The following is an 18,363-nucleotide window of genomic DNA, read 5'->3' on the forward strand; positions in this document are numbered from 1 at the left end:
CCCAAAACATAATCAAGCCTCCTCTATGTTTCACTGTAGGTATGGTGTTCTTTTCTTTGAAAGCTTCATTTTTTCATCTGTGAACATAGAGCTGATGTGACTTGCCAAAAAGCTCCAGTTTTGACTTATCTGTCCAAAGGACATTCTCCCAGAAGGACTGTGGCTTGTCAATATGCATTTTAGCAAATTCCAGTCTGCCTTTTTTATGTTTTTATGTCCTGAGTCTTCTTCCATGGAGCCCACTTTCGCTCAAAAAGCGACGGATGGTGAGATCAGAAACTGACGTACCTTCACGTTGGAGTTCAGCTTGTATCTCTTTGGCAGTTATCCTTGGTACTTTTTCTACCATTCGCACTATCCTTCTGTTCAATCTGGGGTTGATTTTCCTCTTGTGGCCATGCCCAGGGAGGTTGCCTACAGTTCCATGGACTTCTTAATAATATTTGCAATTGTTGTCACAGGAACATTAAGCTGCTTGGAGATGGTCTTGTAGCCTTTACCTTTAATGCTTGTCTATTATTTTCTTTCTGATCTCCTCAGACAACTCTCTCCTTTGCTTTCTCTAGTCCATGTTCAGTGTGGTGCACACAATGATACCAAACAGCACAGTGACTACTTTTCTCCATTTAAATAGGCTGGATGACTGATTACAAGATTGGAGACATGTGTGATACTAATTAAATAAATGAATTAGTTTGAAATATCACTATAATCCAATTATTTATTATCTTTTCAAATGTGTCCAGGCCATTTTAGAATATCTTTGTAGAATCAGCAATAATTCCTTTCTTTTCACAGCTTCTTTGCTTTATTCTATGACATACCAAAGGCATGCAAGTGTACATGATAAAATCACTTTTCAGTAGGAATGAAGCATTATTTCAATGAGCTGTAAGGGTACCAACAAATTTCAGCACATCTGTAAACGTTTACTACTTTTGTATGCAGTTATTACAGCCAGTCTGTGGGATTAACCATTCCCTACCATTTTACAAGTGTGGGACTACTTCACTGGGATTTCCTGTAATGCACTTCAGTGTACACGTGTGTTGTAATTAACTGTAGAACATTGGTACATAGAAATATACATGGAAACACAAACTCAATACATGTTATTATTATTATCAAAAGCATTTGCTTCAGAAACATAATATGTAATGCAGTCAATACAATTATTTGAATACGTTTGAAGTAGATTCAGGGATACCAAGATACTTCATACTTCAAGTGAAGTAAAGGCATAAAAATTATGTGAATTAAAGGACCTTGTTGCCATTTACTTCCTTTGTGATTGCAAATGCTGTTATCCATGTTGTGAAAATGTACCTCTCATACTGATATATTGCATACCAAAAATAGTTTCTTATAGAAACACATCAAAGTTTGAAAGTCAGGTAAGAAACTGACAGAAATATAATGATTATTGGTGGTAAATCTCCCTCCCGACCTGTGAGGGCACTAAGCAGCAAGAACAGACTTCCTTGGACGGGCTGGTCTGACAGTTCTTTCCCAGGGTTCAAGGGAAGTCGGCCAGCCAGGAAGGGGTGAGACTCCATTGCAATGACGCATTGACCTGGAAGGGAAACAACGTGGCAGGTGGTTGCACTTGTTTACCAAGGGTTCTTTTGTGACAGCATAAAAGGGGAAGGAGAATCATAATTTGTTCCTTCGCTTTGGTTTATGTTTGAACCTAGAAAGACTGTGAGAAACCCCAGTGAACGTAACAGTTTTGTGCGTGTTTGTTTGTTTTTGTCTGTAAGTAATTTGTCTTGTTTGTAAATTGCCAGACGGCTAACACGTTTCTGGAGCTGTCGTCGTGGGCCAGCACAAAGCTGGAACAACACTTCACCACTGTCACAAAATAAATTTGTATCACCCACCATGAGCACTACTGTGCACACCCGGGACTGGTGACCATGTACATATTATTGTGGGGCGGATATTATTGTTTATTATTTGGGACTGCAATCCTGTTGTTATTTATCCCGTGCAGTACATATTGTGTATTGTGTTGTGTATTGCCAGGGGTATTTGTTTGGTTGCCTGACCTGGAGACTAGTAATAAAATCCTTTCCAAACCAGATTACAATTATCTCTGTCTACTTCATTCACGCACTGCATCACTAGAGAAGTGTGTATATATATATATATATATATATATATATATATATATATATATATATATATATATATATATATATATATATATATATATATATATATATATATACATACACACACACACACACACATACACTGTATATATATATATATATATATATATATATATATATATATATATATATATATATATATATTATGGAAGTAACCTACATTATGGCTCTCACTTAATTTCCTCTGTCAAAACTGTATATTTCAAAATAACATCTCTAATATAACGTTAATAGAATTTTAGAAGTTTATAAAAGGGCTGTTTTCAGTTTTTGAATTAAACTACATTAAAATTGAAAAGGTAAAGACATAATCAAAATGTCTCCCTATTGCTGTCTGCCTAAGTTTTTTTACTCTGAAACCATCCTTTGTTAGACAGTCTGTATATGTATCCCTATTATAAGGCAGACATATAACATCCATATGTCTCCTTATTATTAAGTACAAACTGGTACAAAAAGTACCTGTATTATTGGAAAGTTTCATATATTATATATTAGCATGACAATCTACAGTGGAGTCCACTTAACAGTGATCACATGTTTGCTTACTAATTACTTATTAATTTACATATTAGGAAAATCCTTTTCAGTCGATCAGCATCTAAAGCAAAATCAGTCATACTGTACTTAAAATGTATACTGTGCAAGTATAAATGCTCAACCAATAAAAAATAAATAAATTAAAAAAAAAAAAAAAATTCTATTTGGCCAATTATGACTGTATAGTGTAAATATGAACCACAAAAAATGCAATAACATTGATTTTTGAAGTAATTTATCTACCTAAATAGCTGATAAGTAACAAAGAAATGACATGTGATCTGTATATAGTACATATACATGTAAGGAATCAGGCAAGCATTGATTATTCAATGTCTAAAATATATAACACGATCTAAAAAATGGGAGCAATAACAGAAATAAAAAAGGCTGCATGAAATCAAGGTGAAATAAATATACAACACTCATGAAAATAGAAAAGTACGATGACACTTTATGTGATAATAAGCGAAACATGAACCACAACAAAATACATAAATAAATGACTTCTATATCTGTGATCAAATAATCAAAGAAATCTTAAAATAAGATCTTCAGTCCCACAAATAGCTAATGCAAAAGTAGCACTGCAACTACAGTATTATTGATTGTTGAATAAAAGCACAATTTTAAAACTTATATTTGATTTTGTGGGACAGTGATGGAGCAAGTAGATTTTATGAGCATTTTGTCCCTGGGATAAGAAGTTTTTTTCAGAAATTGCACACCTCTATATGACAATATTTTCGAGATCCACTCGTACCATATAAGTAAAGTAAGTGCAACTTTTTCACATATATGTATTTCAAATCACTTACTTTGTAAAAATCTCTTATAGATATGATTATTCAAAATACAGTGTCATTACGGCACAACGTCACCGCATGCTCACTCCTCCCTGAAAGAAGTACCCCTGCTGTTTCATGCAAGTGTAAACACGTCGTTTCAGAATACTGAACTGGAATCTTATCAAAAGGGTTCTGGAACGCAAGTCTAAATACATCTTTATTTGTTTCTGTTTTAACATTTTTTTTCTACTGTGCTCCATATATTAATTTTGGTAATAATGGTAATAAATCTTTCTTCTTAAAGTAACTTAAATAGATACCATTTACATGTTAGCCCACGTAGTTCAGGGGGGCATTTAGCAGGGGGCTTCCAATTTCCTGTCAATTAGTACCTATTTTCTATTTAAGCCCTGATCACTTGCACCTTCGCTGTCTAGCATTTCGTTTTTGTAACAAATGCTCAGATGCCGTCTTTTCGTGCTTCACCGCTAATCTACACTTCGTTGCCTTTCACTGGAGGTCAATTCTCTGCACAGCACTCCTAAGATATTATCAAATATTTTCCTACCTGCTCCGGTGCTGCTTCTCATCATTCAGCTTCTCCATTCGGCTGCAGGAGCTCCAGCGTTCGTCTTTCCTGCTCTTTCCAGCCTCCAGCCCAGCAACATCCAAACTGCAGCTTCATTTCTCAACTTGTCCACGTCTTTATTAGACAGACTGGCCCTCCACTAAAACCTCTAAAGCTCCTTCAACAAGACATCGACATTCCCGTCGTCAGCGTTTGCCTTGCCATAATTCCTCTTTTTAATCCACCACAAAGATCTGTCAGCTGAACATTCCTTTACTCTTCGCTTGCAATCAAGCTCCCCTCCTCCACTCCCAGAGCCAGCACAAATTACTGTTCCTTCATAACATCCTGCTCTGGATTTCTATTAGCTACGTTCAACGTTTTAAAGACCTATCCAGTCAATTTCATACTCCATTTCAATGTGTGGCGGCTTGTGCTTTCAACTGGTCACAACCTGCTCCAACAACACTGCTGTTCTGCAACTTTTCCACCGGCGCCTCTCAGTCCGTGGCTACCACGACAACGGCCTCATCGCGTGACTGTGGGAAGTGGTAAGTCGCCATGGTGACCAGGCAGCTTCATCCGGCACTGCGAGCTCCGTGCCTCAGTACTGCAATCACCTGCCTTGCTGCTGCTGCACTTTCACAATCTGCGAGGGATCTTTCAACTCGCCAAATTGTGACATCTAAATACTGTGTTAACATATTTATATACATGACTAACTGTCCTAAAACATGTAATGAAGATATTCAAATCTAAAGAATATGCAATTGATGTTCTACAAGGATTTTAATCACAATAACCAAATATATTCTATCCAGCTTCACTCAAGCCAATGGTCTTTTGTTTGTCTCACGGTGTGGGAGATTTTGGGAGGAGCTGGGGGTCCATCCTTTGGGGGGCAAGTGATCTCAGGCTTTAGTCTCTCTTGACCTTCAGGGGGGTTCTCACCATGTGAGTCAGAGCGGACCCCTGGCAACACTCTGTTCTTTCGCAGCTCCTGCGCTTATCTTGCCTCACTCAAGGCTCTGTTCTATACTCTGTCTCAGTTCGGGACGTGGCTACTCATGCTCGAGTCCCATACTAACCTTTATGCCCTGTTCTTATCTCAGGTCCCAGACAGCATGAAGTCTCGGCCAACTGGGGGTCTACCGAGCGCCCCTTTACAGAAGTCTCAGAAGCTGGGTACCTCTCCCTCTCTATCTCCTTTCGTGTCCCGGTCTTCCAGGACTGTCTTCCTCCGAGAGGTGGCTCTCCGAGTCATAACCCCCATGTGTTTTCAGTTGCTGGGTCCTTCGCCCCTGGGTCGTGTCGGCATCGCCGCCCTCAGTCAGTGACCATCCTTTTATCTGGTTTCGGTTGCTGGGTCCTTCGCCCCTGGGTTGTGTTGGCATCACCGCCTTCAGTCAGTGACCACCTTCTATCCTAGCTTCCATGTCTGGTCCTTTTTAGCCGGTACTCTGTCCTACTTCTGCTTCTTCTGCTATCCTTACCCCCCAGCTCATGCCCCGTGAACTAGTATTTAATTATTTTGTGTTATTTCAAATTCAAACTGATGAAAAATGTGTTTAAAATTAATCAAAGCTTTGTTTTAAAACAGTTGTTTAAAGTAACATTTCATAATTTAGTTTAAAAAATAGCAGTTGACCACTGTTTATTGCATTAAATTGCAATTTTTTAAAAAAAGTTTTTTTTTAAAAATGACCAAAACTAAATGTCCTAAATTTAAAAAGTAAGTATCTACGAGATTAGTCGCTCAATAGATGCCTGCAAGGAGCTTTAACAGAGTCAGCTGTCTGGCGGCTGTCCTTTTTTCCGTAGCATAGCTAGTAGCAACATAACTAGAGTTGCTTTCTCTTGTTTTTAGGTCTAATTAAGTTGCCTAACAATTTCAATTCTCTAACTGGGTAAGCTTTGACCTCCGCTTTGACCACTGCTGAAGCATGTTTTGTGGTCATATCTTGCCCTCTGTAATGTAGCAAACTTGACTGCCAAGTGTTGTACTGCCTAGGATTCCTAACTGTTGTCTAACGTCCGAGGATGTCCTAAAATGGACACCATACGACTGGCCCTGGACTGTACTCCACGACAGATTACCCATGGCTTCAATCCTTGCAGAACTGTGCAGAGTTGGTCTGGGGCGATCTGGCACGGAGTATAATACAGTTAGATAGAGTGCAGTTCAGGATCGTTCAGTCTGGAGGAGAGTCCCAGGCAGTACAACATTCGTAGGCAAGGCTGCTACGTTATAGAGGGCAAGGTATGACAACAAAACATGCTTCAGCAGTGGTCAAAGCGGAGGTCAAGGTTCACCCAGTAAGATAATTAAATATGTAGGCAATGGATGAAGACTTCTCACCTAAAAACAACAAAAAGGAACTGTAGTCATGTAGCTATATTGCTAAATGAATCAATTTATGAGTCCAGGTGGGTAGATAAGTAGGCACTAACACTAGACAAAAAATAGGCACAACCAATAACACTTCTGTTCACATGAGTTTATTTTATAGGCCATGTAAAGTGGATTGTCAACAATAGATTGCCAAAGATCATAGCACTGCTCATGCATCTATATTAAGGGTTCTGTATGGTTTTTTTTGGCATGTTTATAACTATTGACAGCTACTGACAAAGTTTGGCAACCTTGTTTTCAGCAGTTCTTCTCAGTTTGTTCCTTTCATTAAAAATTTTGGTTTTGACCGTCCTTATTTTCTCAGTCTCTGTTGCAACCACTGTCAAGATGTTTGGGTGTTTTTTCAGAAGGTTGACAACAGCCTCTTTTCCTACAAAAGATTTTAAAAATGAAAAGGGTTCTTTTCCTAGCAAAAGTATGTCATGTCCCCATAAAAAACACAATAGTAGTAATTAGGCTTGCTATGTTTAATTTGAATTAATACAACTTTAAAATGCTGAATAGATTCAGGATTTTGACTAAAATAAATGTACTACCTAGTTTTTTCCAAGGTTAAAAAAAATTACAATAAGGGGTATTTTTAAACTTAATGGACTTTATGTACTAATATTGGTTACGTGTTTGTAAATGCTGCGAATTCATAGCCTCTGTGCTTCGTAGAATTTTTGCGTGCAATGTACTAAGCAGCTCTGGTAATATCATCACAACGTTCCGAACGCATAAATTACAATGCATGACACAGGAGAGATCTGAATTTGCAAATCATTAGAAATGGATTTGCAACACCGAAGAATTTGCATATCATTACACATGGATTTAGAACTTTATCATTAATGATTTAGAACTTCCTTCTGGCAAGTGAAATGCCAGTAGTTGCCAAATATTGGACAGAGTGATGGCATCTGCAGATTCAACTATGCCACTGGGCAAAAAAAAAAAAAAAAAGTAAAACTAATTTTGACAGAGATGAAATTGACCTGTTAGTTAGTGAAATATAAAAAAAGAATAGAAATATTATTTAACACATTGCATGGACAAAAACAACATGGAAAGAAATAACTAACAAAATAAATTCACTAGGACACTAAGCGAGAGACACTTGACATTCAAAGTAAATGGAAACAAAAAAGGCAACACAAAACACAAAAGCCAACCTAATATTAAAGTTTATGTCCAATGTCAATGAGTCAGTTGCTAACTTTGCAGCTGATTAAGACAAATGTATTGAGTGTTTCCATGAAATCAGTGCAAATTATCTGAAAGATATTCGAGATTCAATAAATTATTTAACCTCTGCTGTGAGACATTACTTCAAATGAGCCGGTGTTAAAGTGCGATAAAGAATGTAATACAGAAACATCACATGACCTAAAATCTAAATCAAACTGTATATACCCCTCGGCATTAGGACCAACTTAAACCATTCCCCAAATCATTCCAGTAACTGTAACATCTCAGGTTATCAGTGTTTGTTGTTTTTCTGTAACACTTTTTTCAAACTCTAAAAGGACATCTATGACCATTAGTGTTAATTTATGTACAGCTTGTATTTAAAATAGAAGGTACAAAGTGTTTGATTTACTAACTTAAAAGTTTAATTTGGACTAATTATAATTGGATATGCATGTTCTCTTTCTCACAACATGAAGAAAACAAAATATACAGTACTGTGCAAACGTTTTAGGCAGGTGTGAAAAAATGCTGTAAAGTAAGAATGCTTTCAAAAATAGACATGTTAATAGAGTATATTTATCAATATACGTGAGCTAACAGAAGAAAAATCTACATCAAATCAATATTTGGTGTGACCACCCTTTGCCTTCAAAACAGCATCAATTCTTCTAGGTACACTTGCACAAAGTCAGGGATTTTGTAGGCATATAGTCAGGTGTATGATTAAACAATTATACCAAACAGGTGCTAATGATCATTAATTCAATAAGTAGGTTGAAACACAATCATTAACTGAAAGAGAAACAGCTGTGTAGGAGGAATAAAACTGGGTAAGGAACAGTCAAACTCAGCTAACAAGGTGAGGTTGCTGAAGACAGTTTACTGTCAAAAGTCATACACCATGGCAAGACTGAGCACAGCAACAAGACACAAGGTAGTTATACTGCATCAGTAAGGTCTCTCCCATGCAGAAATTTCAAGGCAGACAGGGGTTTCCAGATGTGCAGTCCAAGCTCTTTTGAAGAAGCACAAAGAAACGGGCAACGTTGAGGACCGTAGACGCAGTGGTCAGTCAAGGTATTCTAAAAGGTATTGACAATGTCGACGCAAGGGACTTTTTCAACCTGAAAAAAGAAACAAGGACCAGGGGTCACAAATGGAGATTAGACAAAGGTACATTCAGAACAGAAAATAGGAGGCATTTTTTTCATGAGGGTCTGGAATCAACTCCCCAGTAATGTTGTTGAAGCTGACACCCTGGGATCCTTCAAGAAGCTGCTTGATGAGATTCTGGGATCAATAAGCTATTAACAACCAAACGAGCAAGATGGGCCGAATGGCCTCCTCTCATTTGTAAACTTTCTTATGTTCTTATGTTCTTAAGGAAACTTACTGCAGCAGATGAAAGACACATCATAGTTACTTCCTTTCGCAATCGGAAGATGTCCAGCAATGCCATCAGCTCAGAAATGGCAGAAAACAGTGGTACCCTGGTACACCCATTTACTGTCCGGAGAAAACTGGTCAGAAGTGGCCTTCATGGAAGACTTGCGGCCAAAAAGCCATACCTTTGACGTGGAAACAAGGCCAAGCGATTCAACTATGCATGAAAACACAGGAACTGGGGTGCAGAAAAATGGCAGCAGGTGCTCTGGACTGATGAGTCAAAATTTGAAATATTTGGCTGTAGCATAAGGCAGTTTGTTTGCGAAGGGCTGGAGAGCGGTACACAAATGAATGACTGCAGGCAACAGTGAAGCATGGTGGAGGTTCCTTGCATGTTTGGGGCTGCATTTCTGCAAATGGAGTTGGGGATTTGGTCAGAATTAATGGTCTCCTCAATGCTGAGAAGTACAGTCAGATACTTATCCATCATGCAATACCATCAGGGAGGCATCTGATTGGCCCCAAATTTATTCTGCAGCATGACAAATACCCCAAACATACAGTGAAAGTCATTAAGATCTATCTTCGCATAAAGAAGAACAAGGAGTCCTGGAAGTAATGGTATGGCCCCCACAGAGCCCTGATCTCAACATCATCGAGTCTGTCTGGGATTACATGAAGAGAGAGAAGCAACTGAGGCTGCCTAAATCCAAAGAAGAACTGTGGTTAGTTCTCCAAGATGTTTGGGCCAACCTACCTGCAGAGTTCCTTCAAAAACTGTGTGCAAGTGTACCTAGAAGAATTGATGCTGTTTTGAAGGCAAAGGGTGGTCACACCAAATATTGATTTGATGTAGATTTTTCTTCTGTTCACTCACGTTACATTTTGTTAATTGATAAATTTAAACTTTTAACATAGTTATTTGCACAGTACTGTATATCTAGACATATCCATTTAACTTGGTTATTATGTTCTTATATATTGTGTTCAGCATTGAAAATACTGAAATGGACACCGAACACCACAAATGACTGAATAAAAGTTTTTTTTTTTTCCTTGTGCTGAAATCACTTCTGATGCTTCAGAGATTAGTTGTTGACTGTTGTCTGCTTTTCTTATTTAAAAAAAACAAAAAAACAAAAAAAAAAAAAACATGTTAATCATCAGAGTATTTAAATTGTCAAAACAGAACATGGGGCTGGATTAAATCAAAACTTTAACCCACCAGCTAATAACAAACTACAAACCTGTACTTGACAGCAGTTATATTTATGAGTAAAAGAAGCATCTGACAAAAAATAAAGCCGCCACTGAGTACAGGTTTGTAGTTTTCTATTAGCGGGTGGGTCAAAGTTTAATCCCAGCCCAGGTTATGGAGAACATGAGATATTAGATGAAAATCTCTGAATAAGAATAAAAAGACCTCTTAACCTCAAACTCTCCACTTGCTGCTTGGTACACTGCAAACAGGACTAGTACAGATCTGCAGGATTTGCTAGAACACTTTTTAGTCCACTTGATGCAGACATACGCGACATGCATTTTCAGTATCGCCTTTGTTTTTATTCTGCATTGAAATGAAAAGAAAAGAAAATTGCATTTCAGCCTGGTTACTGCATCTGCATCCACCCTCCTCTGAGACTTCAAAGACAGGAAAGGAAAGACGATTGCGCTTCAGTACCGTTCTCTACATTTGGACTATACCAAAATAACTCAATGTCATTGTTCCGCTGTTTGTTTATTTATTTATTTATTTATTTGTCAAACAGACTTTTCATACAGCTCTATAACAATCAGAAATTCAAGTTAGAAAATGTTTATTGCCTTAGAAAATTACTACACTGTATATTATACAATTCACATTACTTGTATAATGGTACTGTCCATTACTCTGAAGCCTTGCGAGGAAAAAAAAAAATTGCCTGACTTTTAAAGTGACAGCAAAGGCCTAATGAAAATCTAGTAAAACCACTATACTACTGTTACACAGGCAAAACCAGAACAGGTGATTACCCAAACTACAATGGTATCCTGCAATTCAACCAACATGTTTTCCACAAATTCTTTGTTAGCATATATATATTTTTTTTTTTCTGACTGCTATAAACCTCTAAATAAGCCGTAAAATGATTAATAACACTATGTAACACAATTTTTGTTCCTGGGTAGTAAGTGTTATTTCCTAATTGCTTATGCCTCAAAAGTATAGAAAATGGCTATTATTCCCCACAAACTTTGCTTTTGTGACCAGAACAGTGATATTTTGAAATATCACTATTTCCAATGGGAAAACGGGCAAATGTGTGTCTTTTCGTTCACATAAAGTCAGAAAAAAACAACATATGAATCCAAATTAACATGTATTTATACTAAAGTAATACAAAAATGATTACAAAAGATTTAGAAGTGAGTAGTTTTTCGAGATTTACGAGTATACTGTAAATAACAAATAAACACTTACTACCCAGGAACAAAAAAAAAATAATTCTTACATGGTGTAATCACTTAATCATACACAGCATCTATAAAATAAACCCTATGCGCTGTGACTTACTGCATTCTAACTTATTTGTTTTGCAGCCTATTCCTTGGAAAAAGTGTCGGTAATACTACATTTTTTGTTTAACCCTTTAAGCAGGCTGTCCATACTTTACACTTCCTGCTAGACTTGGTTGTGATTTTCTTTTCTTTGCAAAGTATATTTATAATTGTTTCAAGAATTTAAAGACCGCTTTCTGACTTTTTTCATGTTGTATTCCAACACGTTGTTGTGTGGTTAAAATAATACTATTGATGTGGCGATAATAGCAAAATTATTATTAAATTCCCTGTGGTCTTGAATTAAATAAAGATACATAAGTGTGAACGCAAGCAAAAATATTGTTTGACTTGCTTATATATGACTGAGAGTGCATGGCTTACAATACGGCTGCAATAAGCGCTGACAGCGCTTAGCTTTTTAACCATGTTTTAATGATTTAGATTTTGAGGAAAATTTGCACAAATCAGGGGTTTATTTGTAGCCTGAGGCTTATATATCGTGTTATTCTAAAACAAAACGTTTCCCTTATTGTACCATGTCATGTCATTAACATTTTTATGTGGCAATTATTGACACCACCAGTCCCACTAGAGGAATATTGAGCCATGTATAAACTGCATTCCAGATATAATAATAACCCACACAGCACGCTCAAGCAATATAATAACACACACGCACGCACTTGCAGCCAGTTAAGTAATAACTGACTCTCATCACTCATGAAGCCTGAAGCAAAAGGGATTGAGGGAATCGGAGGCACAGTTTCCTGTTGTTTGAAGGTCAAGTTATGAATCATTCCATGGGCTTTGTGAACTATGCTAGCACAGATCGTAATACTTTTATAAGAAGACCGAGGCCGTGCTGACGGAGAGTAATCTTTCAACAGCAGAGGGTATTAGCCAGAGCAAAGGTAGATGAGCTTTTTCCTTCACAGTGAGCTTATTAGTGACTTTATTGTGATTCCCATGCATGTGCTGAGATCAATGTAGATTAGCATGCTGATACCATCAGATTTCTCCATATTGTTGACATTGTTGACAAGAAAATTATTTTGTTAAAATGTCACAGAAACATGAAATAGATTTATTTTCTATACAGACCAATTTTTTCATAATACAGTAGATGGAGTAGAATTGTTTATTAAGCAGACTGTACTGTTAAAAGTGTAAAGTTTAAAAAAACATAGATTTTATAATATCCCTGTTTGAAAGGGAAAGTGATAATCCATTATTCTCACATCATCATATCTAGGATACAAGGAGTTTGAGCAAAGTGCCTAATTACCGGTCAACCTCAGTCCAAGAAAATGAATATCATTTTATGGTACTACTGCACTTACAAGTCTGCTTGCTGTTTCAAGTATTTGGCATGTAAGCCCACCCCTGTCAGTAGAAGTAATGTATATGTCTTTGTTTATTAAATATGAAAATGGGTGCATATTGATAAAGGCGGCCAGTTGATTTTTTTAGTTTCAATTTAATAAGAAGAAATTGGTAATTACCCAATTAGTTAAGTTGCAGGTGGCCCTGTTTCAAGTATGCTTTATCCTTTGTTATAACTGTGTTTGTTTGGAAGAGCAGATGTCCTGGCAGTCTGTGAGGTGCACTTTTGAAACCTCTTCTATAAACCTCTTTTTTTTTTCTCCGGAGAATTGGTTAAATGGTACCCCACTGGGTGAGTCATCTCTTTTGGTACATTATTTGCTGCTGTAGTTGGCTGTAGATACAAAGTTTGGATCAGATTATCTCAGGACATCATTTAAACATGTCCAATGCAGTGGTCATTATCCACTAGATAATTGACAATTAGTTCTGAAGCCAAAGCTGAGGCCATTTAATGAATGATAAGTTATCTCCAGTTAATGGCCTATGCGAAGGATAATAATGCAATTATGCGTGTGATAGAGAGAGAAAAAATCGATGTTGCAAATCTCCCTCCCAACGAGAAAGGACGCCGTGTAAGGACAGTGATAAGCTGCCTCCTAGATGGACCACCTTGATGGTAGGTGGAAACCGGAAGATAACCATATTAGGAGAGGCGCGTAGTTGCAAGTACCCGGAACGACTCCACTGCAAGCAGCTGCGGGATGGCCCTCTATTGGAGAAACCATGGCAATGGGTTGTTTGCAGGGAGGAGTGTATGGGTACAAAGGGGAAGCAGCTACGACGGTAAGCTGCCTTGCGCTGAGAACGTAAACTACCGGCCAGAGGATTGCGTTTGTTGTGATACGTGTTTATTTTGTTATGTGTTTGTTTGTTGTCTGCAGAGGAGGAATACGGAGCCAGTGGCTGCAGCCAAGGAGCCAGCCCGCATCACTAGAGCACTACCCTCGCCACACGACACCAGCACCACAAGGCGGATTAAGAGCACACTTTCGTGCACAGGATTATGTTGAGTGTTGTGTTCATTATTTGGCACTGCAAACCAGCCGTGTTCCCCCTGATACCATTGCTGGTAGGCGGGTGGTTCTGTTTGTTCTTTTATTAAAAGCACAGTCATTTTTGAGGAAAAGCACTGTTTGGACATTATTTTATTCACCACACCACTTGTACAGTTCACAATGCGTCAAACCAATGTTTTTGTGTAACAAGACATTTTTGAATGTGTTTTTAGGTTATATTTTAGAGTGGATCGCTTAAGCTGCTTAAAATGTATATGGGTGCTTAAAACAAGTTTCAAAATTCAATGCCATTAGCTTGTAGAGGACATCTACTTATGGATAATCAGAGATGATCTGTGAGATTTATAGTGAATTACCATTTTTGAAACGCATACATAAATTAAAATACAAGTAAAATAAACACATAAAAGGGGTAGTTGTTACTATGATGAGCAATTACTACACTTCAGGTAGGACCCTGTGGGGAAAATACCTGTCAAAGACTTCACTTGCAGGATTACATACTGTAGAATAATTTATAGACTGCACTGCAGTACAGTACAAGAAAATAATCAATTAACATCATAAAGCCAATCAAGAGAATGAAGGACCCCAATAAATTCCATTTTAATTCATGGATTTGACATAGTATAAGGAAGGAGCAATGCACCATAATGAAAAGCACTGTACTGGGGAAAAGGTGTTTGTCTTTAACTTCCAGCAGATATCTATATTAAAACAGTTGTGATTCTGTCGAAAAAGATATTAGACTATAAAACAGGGGTGGCCAAATTTCATGACCCTACGAGCCACATACCAAAATTTCCATATGGTCGAGAGCCGCAAGACACATAAGAACATAAGAAAGTTTACAAACGAGAGGAGGCCATTTGGCCCATCTTGCTCGTTTGGTTGATAGTAGCTTATTGATCCCAGAATCTCATCAAGCAGCTTCTTGAAGGATCCCAGGGGTGTCAGCTTCAACAACATTACTGGGGAGTTGATTCCAGACCCTCACAATTCTCTATGTAAGAAAGTGCCTCCTATTTTCTGTTCTGAATACCCCTTTGTCTAATCTCCATTTGTGATCCCTGGGAATTGTTTCTTTTTTTCAGGCTGAAAAAGTCCCTTGGGTCGACACTGTCAATACCTTTTAGAATTTTGAATGCTTGAATTAGGTCGCCACGTAGTCTTCTTTGTTCAAGACTGAACAGATTCAATTATTTTAGCCTGTCTGCATATGACATGCCTTTTAAGCTCGGAATAATTCTGGTTGCTCTTCTTTGCACTCTTTCTAGAGCAGCAATATCTTTTTTATAGCGAGGTGACCAGAACTGAACACAATATTCAAGATGAGGTCTTACTAGTGTATTGTACAGTTTTAACATTACTTCCCTTGATTTAAATTCAACACTTTTCATAATGTATCCGAGCATCTTGTTAGCCTTTTTTATAGCTTCCCCACATTGTCTAGATGAAAACATTTCTGAGTCAACATAAACTCCTAGGTCTTTTTCATAGATTCCTTCTCCAATTTCAGTATCTCCCATATGATATTTATAATGTACATTTTTATTTCCTGCGTGCAGTACCTTACACTTTTCTCTATTAAATGTCATTTGCCATGTGTCTGCCCAGTTCTGAATCTTGTCTAGATCATTTTGAATGACCTTTGCTGCTGCAACAGTGTTTGCCACTCCTCCTACTTTTGTGTCAGCTGCAAATTTAACAAGTTTGCTTACTATACCAGAATCTAAATCATTAATGTAGATTAGGAATAGCAGAGGACCTAATACTGTTCCCTGTGGTACACTGCTGGTTACCACACTCCATTCTGAGGTTTTTCCTCTAATCAGTACTTTCTGTTTTCTACATGTTAACCACTCCCTAATCCATGTACATGTGTTTCCTTGAATCCCAACTGCGTTCAGTTTGAGAATTAATCTTTTGTGCGGGACTTTGTCAAAAGCTTTCTGGAAATCTAAATAAACCATGTCATATGCTTTGCAATTATCCATTATCGATGTTGCATCCTCAAAAAAATCAAGCAATTTAGTTAGACACAATCTCCCTTTCCTAAAACCATGTTGACTGTCAACCAGGACCCTGTTACCATATAAGTAATTTTCCATTTTGGATCTTATTATAGTTTCCATAAGTTTGCATATAATAGAAGTCAGGCTTACTGGTCTGTAGTTACCTGGTTCAGTTTTGTTTCCCTTTTTGTGGATCGGTATTACGTTTGCAATTTTCCAGTCTGTCGGTACCACCCCTGTGTCAAGAGACTGCTGCATGATCTTGGTTAGTGGTTTGTAAATTACTTCTTTCATTTCTTTGAGTACTACTGGGAGGATCTCATCCGGCCCAGGGGATTTGTTTATTTTAAGAGCTCCTAGTCCCTTTAACACTTCTGCCTCAGTTATGCTAAAGTTATTTAAAACTGGATAGGAACTGGATGACATGTGGGGCATGTTGTCAGTATCTTCCTTTGTAAAAACTTGTGAAAAGTAATCATTTAATATATTTGCTATTTTTTTTTCTTCATCTACGATTTTGCCATTTGTATCTCTTAAACATTTAATCTCCTCTTTGAATGTTCATTGCTGTTGTAATATTGGAAAAACATTTTGGAATTGGTTTTAGCTCCCTTAGCAATGTTCATTTCTATTTCTCTCTTGGCCTTTCTAACTTCCTTTTTGACTTGCATTTGCAGTTCTGTGTACTCTTTCTGTGTACTTTCTTTTTGGTCCTTTTTTAATGCTCTGTAAAGTGCCTTTTTTCGCTGAATATTTTTTTTAATTGATCTATTAAACCATTTTGGCAATTTAGTTTTACATTTAGATTTGTCTACTTTAGGGATGTAATTGTTTTGCGCCTCTAGTACTACATTTTTGAAGAACAACCATCCTTCTTCTGTGGGTGTTTTCTCTATTTTACTCCAATCTACTTCTGTTAGTCTCTGTTTCATACCTTCATAGTTTGCTTTTCTAAAATTGTAAACCTTAGCTTTAGTCATTACTTTTGGGGTTTTAAAAAACACTTCAAATGAGACCATGTTGTGGTCTGAGTTTGCTAGTGGTTCTCTGACCTCTGTTTTAGTTATTCTATCTTCGTTATTTGAAAAGACTAAATCAAGGCATGCCTCCCCTCTAGTCGGTGCCTTGACAAATTGTGTTAGGAAGCAGTCATTTGTCATTTCCACCATTTCTATTTCATCCTTCGTGCTACCCACCGGGTTTTCCCATTTTATTTGGGGGAAGTTGAAATCCCCCATTAGTATGGCTTCTCCTTTGCTACACGCATTTCTAATGTCATTGTATAACAGATTATTTTGCTCACCGTCTGAATCTGGCGGTCTATAGCATGCTCCTATTATTATGCCCTTTGAATTTTTGTCCGTTATTCTGACCCATATTGATTCGGTTTTATTTTCTTTGTCCAGGTTTAACACCTGGGCTTCAAGACTGTTTCTTATGTATAGCGCTACCCCTCCTCCTCTTCTGTCCTGCCTGTCTTTCCTATACAGTGTATACCCACAAATATTATATTCGTCCCCATCACTCTCAGACAACCAAGTTTCTGTAACACCTATCACATCATAGTTACCTGTTAGTGCAGTAGCTTCAAGTTCTAGAATTTTGTTTCTGATACTTCTAGCATTTAGATAAATACATTTAATGGTTGTCTTACCTGAGTTGTTGTTCTTGTTTTGATGCGGTCTCCCTTCTGTTTTTTTTGTTGATTTCTCCCCCCTTCCTTTCTAGTTTAAATGCTTCTGAACCTGCTTGAGGATCTTTTCTCCAAGTAGACTGGTTCCCTTGTTATTTAAGTGCAGTCCGTCCCGTCTATACAGATAGTCCTCGTTGTAGAATGTGGTCCAATGATCAAGATAGGTGAAGCCTTCCCGTGTGCACCACGTCTTCAGCCATGCGTTTTGATTAATTATTTCCAGCTGTCCATATGGTCCTTTGCAAGGTGCCGGTAGTATACCAGAAAATACCACAGTTTTGGTTTTCTCTTTTAATTTCCTTCCTAGCTCTCTGAATTTGTTTTGCAGGGATTTTGGTCTGTCTCTTCCAATGTTGTTTGTACCGATGTGGACGACTACTACCGGGTCGTCTCCTGTTCGTTCTAGGAGCCTGTCCACGTTCTCAGTGATGTGCTTGACCGAGGCTCCCGGAAGGCAGCACACTGTTGTAGTAAGGGGGTCCAAACTGAGAATTGAACTTGCTGTGTCTCTCAATATGGAATCCCCAACAATCATGACCTCCCTTCTTTTTGCTGTCTGGTCACCACTGTCAGTAGGGTCCTGGATGCTGTTCCTTTCATTCTCTTGTTGTTGGTTCTGCTCATCAAAATTCTGAAGTGACTCAAATTTGTTGGTTGTTTTGATTTCTGG

This window comes from Polyodon spathula, chromosome 14 (assembly GCF_017654505.1).
Source record: "Polyodon spathula isolate WHYD16114869_AA chromosome 14, ASM1765450v1, whole genome shotgun sequence".
Classification (NCBI taxonomy): Eukaryota; Metazoa; Chordata; class Actinopteri; order Acipenseriformes; family Polyodontidae; genus Polyodon; species Polyodon spathula.